Genomic DNA, 9,373 nt, shown 5'->3' on the forward strand with positions numbered 1-9,373 from the left:
GGGGGGAAATTACTCCTCGGGCTTCCTTACTCCGTCGTTGGGATTCTCAACCATCCAGGTCGTGGTTGTCTCAAAAGGTGCTTCCCCCCCCCCAAAAGATAATTGGACTTTCTTGGTTTAAAAAAAACACCAAAACCCTTATAGCTTCTAATCTAAGAAGCTTCTTGAAGAAAGAAAGAAAAAGCACCTTTGGGATCACTTCCTTAGAAGTACATCGCTTTGAGTTTCTTTGGGAATTGTGAGGGTTTTTTTTAATTCTTGAGAGAAGTCCTCCCAATCTCAGGGCTGGTTGTCTTTCCAACCCAGAGATAAGAGAACAGTTGGGTCGTTGGATGCTACTTCATTTGGCTCAGTTAATTGGAGGGGAAAACATGCTTGTCTGCTAACATTATTTGAACTATGAAATACATGTCTGCATCAAAAACGCTGCCTGCTGACAGGATCCCGATTTGGAGATGTTTGTTTTAGTTTCCAGCAGAGTTTTTTATTTTGCCGTGGCTGATGATGTTGGGGATACTCAGTGTTTTTAAAATCTTGAGATTACAATATGAATGGATAGCAGATATACCAATTTTGGATGTAGCCAGAACTACTATTAGGCGCTTAGATCTGCTTGCAAGAGGAAAGTTTCAGAAATCCTTAACTTCAGAATATTCTGGGTTTATTAATGCAAGTGTTACAATATGAATGAGTGTCCCAAGTGACCTGTTACAGATTACTATTCTTCCTTAACCTGTATCCTATCAGAATTTTATATAATTATTGTGCAACTTTCATAAATAAAACTAAGTTTATAGTTTTGAAAAGTGTTAAAATTTATGTTACACTTTTTAGTAGGCCATAAGAGCATAATTTCATGAGTGGTTTTTTAACTCATCGAGACTAAAATATATCCTGTAGGCCATTGTTTGATAGTATGCCTATTCAATTAGAATAATTGTGTTCAACCCTAAGAGTTGATACGATTGGACGGCAACTTTCTGCTACAGAAGTTCAATAACACTGTTTAGAAAACCGTTTCAGGTGTTTTAAAAAGATGATAAGCTGTGATCAAACATCTGTTTGCATTTGGTATATAATTAACAAGTACAAAACAGAGTTCGCTCTAATAGCCTCTCATTTGAAAAGTCAGAATCTGTTCATTAACTTCCTTATATGATTAAGGATCAGAATGTTTCCTTCCCATTGTTACATGTGTTAAATCTATTTTTTTATGATTTGAACTAAGACAAAAATGATACCTTTTCCCCTAATAACCATAAACTCGATCATTATTAAATTGATTTTTTTCAGCAGCAACAAAAAAAATTAATCAAGAAAAGCAGGAAAAAATGAAGTTACAGAACGAGATTAGTTTGTCTGATTTGTAATGTCCTACCTTTTAAAAGAAGGACTCTCTTAATTTCTTTTTCAGTATTCTGTGTGATTGTTGATCTTATATCTATATCTTCATATCAGGTTATTACATTATGGAGTAAACCTCAATAAATAGAAATAAATCCCAGGACAGAAGTTTTCATTCTGAATATAAAGAGGCCTGAGATGTTATACAATCTTAAGGTGGAGCTAAATTTATAATCCTACAGTCTTTTTATAAACAAATTTCCCTTTTGGCACATGGCATTCTCAAATCATTTTACAAGTGCTCTTAAGAAAAAAAATTAACCAATATACAGTCAATATTTCTAACCACTTTTACATTAGTATTACCTCTGTGAATACCTATGATTATAATGTTGTTGTGACAATGGACTGAGATCTATTCCAAACAAGATGTGACAGAAAATACAAGGTTTCCTGAATTTGAAATGTGAACCCCAAATTATCTTCCTCAATAGCAGGGCAAGTTACTTTAAATTTTATGTCTCTTCAAGTTTGTACTTGTGTTGAAAGTTTATGAGTCTTTATGGGACCTTTTGTTTTTGAGACCATTACTTGAAAAATGACGATGGCCTTTTCGATGGCTAAATAATGACAAATGAAAAGCTCATTACTTCTGCACTTTGCTGCAGATGCAATAAATATTCTGGAAATGTTTTGGTTCATATTAGTCACAACAGTACTTTTGAGAACTTTATATTAAGGCATATGGAAACATTACTGAAACTTTCTAAGTAATATGAGTTATTCATTAGGTGAATAATGCAAATAATAAAATAAGTTGGAATAGCCATTTTACATAATTCCTTTAAACTACTTTGCATGTGTTAGTGTTGTAGAAAGTTAGCACCCACTCGTCTCCTAGATGAATGAAATATTCTAGAAAATATTAAAAAGGCAGAATATTATATTTCCCTGGATGAGAAAAGAAGAAACATGTTTTTAAAGACAAAGAGCAGCTCCCTGCTTCCAGCAGATATTTGGTGCCCATTGAGGACTGGGCCAGCCTATCTACAAAATAAAAGACCTCAGCTCCAGGATGATTGGATTCAGATATGATCCTCCAGGACATGATAGGATTATCAGCAGAGCTCACCACATGGCACAACCAAGCGCCTTCATTGCATCACCCAGCAAGGTTCAACCAAACTTTATCTCCAACAACCTTCCTATGACTCCTGCATACCCCCTGGGAGTCTGACAGAATCATTTCTTGCACAGGAACATGAAGCCCATGGGCAAGGCCCAAGAGAGGGTATAAATACCTCTCTCTCTCTCTCTCTCCATGTGTTCAGCTGCCCAGGACCTTAAACCCATGTGGCCTGTCCATCAATAAACCATCTTTCCAATCAGCCACCATGTTTCCAATGTCTTTCTCCCCACTTGGAACTGAACCAGATGGATATTTCTTCCAACAGTGTGAAGTAAGTATCCACACTGAACAGTGGTTGATGTCCTGACCTTAAAGATGCAACCACATAAAATACTAATTATTTTCAATTGATTTTTCCTTTTCCTGGCACGTTCATGTTTTATCATACAACACACAGTACAGTATTTCAGAGATAGTGCATCCGAAAATTAATTTTAATTCAAAAGGCTTTTGACAATCTTTCATGGAAGCTGCAACACAAATATATATTTGACCAAAAAAATAACCAATAATCAAACAGTGGTTCGCACTGCAACAATGAGACTTAATTGTGATTTCCATAGGCATTGTGGGATGGGAGTATATTACAAAATATGCACCATGAAAAGTAAATCGCAATTTATGTATTTGGTCAGACACTGAGGTGCAAATAGGTAACAGAAAGATTGTATTGTGCTGTCACCATAACATATATCATCTTGACACTTGCATTTGCTTTGGGTATCTGTATATTTATGTATCATTTTTAAAAAATCCCTTTTCTCCTGTGACAAAATAATGTTCCTAACTGACCTTGTGAAAACAGAATATAATCTATTGTTAGTGGGTGGTTTTTAAATATATATATACTGTATAATATGCTTGCCTCCAAAGTATTGACATACATTGAAAGACTTTTAGAAGCTGTGGATAGTGAGGTATGTGGAGGAAAAGGGTTGCAGGACTAAAGAATATCTCTGGGAGAAAAGTCTGTAAAAAAGAAGAGAAGGATTGAAATTAATGTAGGATGATATTACTTGTATATATTTAGACTTGTCAGGACTGGTTCAAAACAAGTTTCAGAACTTTTTAAAATGCAAACATAAAATGCTATACATTTATTGCAGTTAAGGTAATTTAAATATAATGTTTATTCACATTTGCAAATGTCACAAGATTTCAAATATTAGGAATTTGGGCATGGCAGTCCTATTTCTATTCCTATTCTTGGAATACAACCACATTTCCAAAATCTCTCTTTCTCTTTTCTCTTCTCTTCTCTTCTCTTCTCTTCTCTTCTCTTCTCTTCTCTTCTCTTCTCTTCTCTTCTCTCCTCTCCTCTCCACTCTCTACTCTACTCTACTCTACTCTACTCTACTCTACTCTACTCTACTCTACTCTACTCTACTCTACTCTACTCTACTCTACTCTACTCTACTCTACTCTAAATGTCCCTGTAATACAGGCCCTGGAGAAGGACATGTTCTGTTAGTTTCTGTGTGTCCAGAATTGCAGGGATATTGTTTCCCTGGGTAGGGTTCTTCTTCCGATTTATTTCCGATGTAGGGTCCAAGGTTACTCAACGGGTTCCGTACCTAAGGCAGGACTAGAACTGTATGTTTCCTGTTTTTCAACCTGTTGCTGTTAAGCGCTACACCAAACTGGCTCTCCTAGTTATTTTTAATATTGAAATTTTAATCCATCTTCAGATAAAACAGCGATAAAACCTTCATCACTGAGTTGGGGGAAGTCCCCTGAGTTGTGTTGTGGTTTGCTCAGTGATGTGTGCATCCTATTTAACACATAACACATTTATAACACATAGAAGGTTTCACTTGTGGTTTGAAAGTTCCTTCCAAATTACAGAATATAAACCACCTTAGTTTCCTTTGTAATACCACCAACGATCACAAACCTCAGAACTTCGTATGATAATACAAAGTCCCTCACTGTGTGGCGTATTACTTAACCATATGTCCACTGAAAATGTTTGGGAAGAGAATACAATTACGGTCAATTACCTATTCTTTAATTTGTACGAAATGTTACATTTTGGAAATTAATTTGTGCATGTGTGTTTTTATTCCATGCATCCTGCATAAACAAGACAATAATAGTAGATTAAAGAAATACGTTCACCTTGGCTTTGTGTGTGTGTGTGGCACGCGCCATTGCTCCTACCAGTGCCAATCTATCTAAGAACCATTTATAATTTGGAATCTGGAAAGTCAGTTTAACTGGCTTAGAACTTAGAAACCCACCTCTGCTGTTATTTGCAATTGGAATTTTTTAGTGTAGTGTTTAAAGTATTTAGTGAAGAATAGGTTCAGTAATAGAAATATTTCACCTTTTTTTCCTTGTTATTTTTCCTTCCTTGTTCTGAAGTTGGTCTACCTTTATGTCTCAATTCTGGGTTTTGCTACAAAAATTTGCTTGAAGGCTTTAACTTTATTACACTGTAAATATTGCATCCTGTACCTGATGTACTGAAAATCAAAATGTCAAGCAATTCATAGGCTTTTTTTTCGCATTTTATCACTGTTAAATCTGTCTCTGGAATGTGCTAATATAAAATGGAACTTCTATCTTGTTGAGCTGTTTACAGCCCCTAATCATAACCCCTAGCATGTCTTAATGACACAATAGTATTTTAATCCACGATCCATCCTCAGAACAAATGTACACATCAAATATTGGTCATTCCTTCTGAACTAAAATGTATGTAATAAAGTAAAAAATTATTCTGCAATCCCAGGTCTGTCGAGTTTAAAAAGTTGTATCTTCACCTTGCTTTTTTTTGAATATTAGACATTTTGTTATATGGTTATGCTGTACTGAATAATAGGAAGTACTGAAATACTTTGGCAACTGCTGTTTCTGCTGGCTAATTTAACTTGACTTATAAATATTAATTAAGTCTTGCAACACCTTGTTTAACCTGCAGTTTTAATATAATTTATCTGAACATGTTCTACCAGTTTATGTATAACTACATCGGGCCCAACTGTTTCTGAATAACCATCACACAGTTAAAATTGCAGATTTATCAATTCCAGCTATGCTCTAAACATATTAACTTCAACTCCTATACTCCTTCTAGTAATATGGAAATCCTGGGAGATCTTTAACATGCATGGTCAGAACATGGCTTACACTGATTAAGATTTTTTTAAAAAACATTTGGAGGGTAACTGATGCCTCAACTACCATGTATGATTTTTGCCACATGTATTTTGATCCCTTTAATGTCTGTTGGTACACATTTATTCAAAAGAAGATGAAGTTTTAAAATATATATAATGTATTTGAATTATACTGAAACAGACTTAGTCTGGACCCTAAAAATGCAAAGTATGGCTTTTTCACAGTTCATTCTTGTAAATAAAGTTTTTTAGTTTCTTTTTGCTCAAGGCGCGGCTAGAACTCGCAATGTTCCAGTTTCTAACCTGATGCCTTAACCACTACACCAAACTGACTGTCATATATATAAAATACTTTCAGTAAATTAAAACATACTCAAATTTATTTTATTGGAAATACTTTTTTAAAAAATAGGTAAATATTTTGATTAAAGATTGAATTCTAAACAGTTATGTAAATGATTGTGCAATAAGGATTTCCTGTATGTCATGGCAGTGGCATACAATGAATTATATGTCATCCACATTTATATAGTAATAAGGTATTGCTTATTTTCATTGTCTCCAATAGGAATTGGGTTTTTGTGTTTTAATATTTTTTTCTCACATTCCAGTTATTCCTATCTCTTTGATAAATGCTGGGACATAGATCATATAACCAGTGGTTGCATGCAAGAATATCTGCATTTTCTGCTCACATGTACAGTATGTCCATCTGTAGGTGTAGACATAGTTTTCCATTATTAGAATAAATCTACCCAAATCTGAGGAACTAAATTTTAAAATCAAAACGTAAACCACCGTTTTGATTGATGAACGAACAGGCACAGTGAATTCTTTCCCAAACCAGTTATCATGTAAGGTAAACTTGTATGGCCATAGCAGATATTGTCAGATGCCTGGAAGAGTATCTGTCAGATAGTATTTCATGGCCATAAAGAGAAGTTACTCAGTGCCAACTACTATTTTGTAGTTGTTCACAAAATATTATGCAACTCTGAGTCAAGTTGTAGTCAGTCTTGTAAGCAACTCCTTAAAAAGTTGCTATTGTATCTGCAGTCAGTCACTGCAAAACAGTGCTGCAAGAATTGCTGCATATCAACTGAAGATGCCAAATAGCTGCTAAATAGTAATGCCTATTTAAAAATATGTGGGGGGGGAAGGGGGGTTGAGAACATTCAGGTAACATGTCATCATCAGATTGCAAGCCCATGTACAGTATGGGAGAAATGTGGTTTATATGATCTCATTCTTAAGTTATTTCTGCTGAGAGTTGTTGTAATAATTAGCTTCATTATTTAAGAGATCATGGATTTTAGTTTCCGATGGACATGTATCCATCCACATTATTTTCTTTTCCTTCCTGGAAACGTAATGTTTATATTTGGTCTTGCTGAAAATAGTTCAATATTTCTCTGTGTCCTCCTCTCTCACCTCCAGCTGAATTAGTTGAAGCCTAGCATGATCATATGATGATCACTTTGTATTTCAATTTCAATCATTGTTCCAGTCCATTTTTGGGTTAAGATTAAATAACCCCAGCCATTTTATAAATGCGAGTTTGGGATTTGCATTTCAAATAAATCAATTTTGTCACTTTTGACTTAAATTAGAAGTCTCTGATATGTCTTGGGATCTGGCAGCACCTCGCTGAGCTTGCACTGAACATCCAATGATGGTTGTAAAGTTGATGGTCATTAAGTGAGACATCACATGACCACACCTGATTTTATGACCTTTTTTGTGGCAGTCATTAAATGAATCTATTGTTTGCTAAGGGGTGGTTTTTGCCAGAAAATCAAAGTAAATTCCAGTTTTTTTGGGGGGAAGTCATAAATCACAATTGTGACAGTGCAAAATTACAAACATTTATAAACGCAGTTGCTGAGCACCCAAAATGCAGTCACATGACCACAGAGGGGGCATCCATTGCTACTTCAAATCCAGGTCATAAGTACCATATTCGGGATCTGTTATAAGTTGATCACTAAGTGACCAGACATATTTTGAGGACTACCTGTATTACAGCCAGGATGTTGCCATCCCTGCTCTGAGTCCAGAGGTGGGTTGCTCCCAATTCGGCCGAACTGCTAGTAACGATGGTGGGAGGCTCCACCCACCCGAACGCAACCACGGGCAAATGGTAGTAAACTAGTTAGCAACCCACCACTGTCTGAGCCACTGTTTTAAGCCGGTCTTGGGATTCCTCTGCCCATCTCACAGAGGCCATTAGAACTGATTTTTCTGTGAGAAAGACCAAAAGGCTGGCGGACTCTGCAGACAGGAATGTCAATGGAGTCTTCCTGGGCAGCCTTTTGCCATAACTCTAACCACAAAACTCTCACCTCCTTTACCAATTATGCTTGAACCATCCTGTTGTTCAGATCCGGCTTCTGCTATATTGCTCGCAGGGAAGACACTAGAAGAATAAACACATTAACACACGCAGACACACACACGTGGGCGCGCTGAGTTTTAGATCTGGCTGGGGGGGAAAAAACATGCTGCCAGATTTTACTCAGTGCTTACATTTTGTTCCTGAGCAATTAAGAGGAAGAACATTTTTCTGGCACATGATTTTTTTAAAAATGGCAGTTATTTTCTGTCTAGATTTTTAAAAAAAGTTGATATGACAAACATGATGGATGCATGGATTGATGCAAGAATTTAACCAAGGCAGATAAAATATGACATGTAAGAAAAACCTTGTTCCAATGAGCTGGAGAAGGGTCTTCCAGCATTAGTAAAATCATAAACATCAGAATGGTGTTTTATGTTTGTGTCATCTCTTGCAAGAATCACAAATTATATTTGATTAGCTTACTCTCCCTGACCCTCCAAAATGATCTAGTCTGCAATTCACAGCATTCTTGCAAATATTGTGAGCTGTAATTTTGGCACATCTGGAAGACACTGGGATTGGATGGGATATCTGTCTTGTGATACCACTCAATGAATATTGCATTAATGAAGTTTCAAAACACGTTTTAAAGCTGTGCTTTAGATATGTCAAAGCCATGCCTTATTTATTGGATTTAAACCCTGTATTTTTATTCAAAAATGATGTTGTTATAATAATATATCAGAAATACTATTAGTCATTCTCTTTGGGGTAAGAAAAGGCACAGGTTGTTTTAAAAGACAGGCCAACAGATACAGCAAGGACATCTACAGCCATACCAAAGGCTCATTTCTATGTTGAATTCAAATACCTACACATCCCTGGACTCCAGAGGGTTGCCAACATTTGATGGAATTAACTGACTTTCTTGTAATCGGTTACCACTTTAATTGCCAAATTTAATGTAAAACTCCTTCAATGTAGATGGGATTTGATTACATTCAGAAAAAACTTGTAAATATTAACTTTCCCACCAGACAGATTTTTCTGTGGCTTATTTCTAAGAGGATTGCTTATTTGCAGGATTGATTTTTTTTTTGCCTAAAAAGAAGTATGTATATATTTCCATGCAGTATTTAAATAATGTCCAACTGTTTTCAACAAAGTTGCCTTCATTGTGTATTCATTTCTGTTTGAAGAATAATTTGAACCCAGATCCTCTTAAATTGTTAAGAAATTATTGTAAAAGATACCACATTGGGGGGCTTTTTACAGGTTTTTTTTACTGCTCATAATGATTTCTTACATTGGCAAATGTGAATGCACAGTTTTTAAAATGTATCACTTGGCAGGATATACACCATAATCCTAAAGAGCATT

The sequence above is a fragment of the Thamnophis sirtalis genome, unplaced genomic scaffold, assembly GCF_051295495.1.
Source record: "Thamnophis sirtalis isolate CommonGarterSnake01/CBP01778 unplaced genomic scaffold, rThaSir2_p1.2 scaffold_1, whole genome shotgun sequence".
NCBI lineage: Eukaryota > Metazoa > Chordata > Lepidosauria > Squamata > Natricidae > Thamnophis > Thamnophis sirtalis.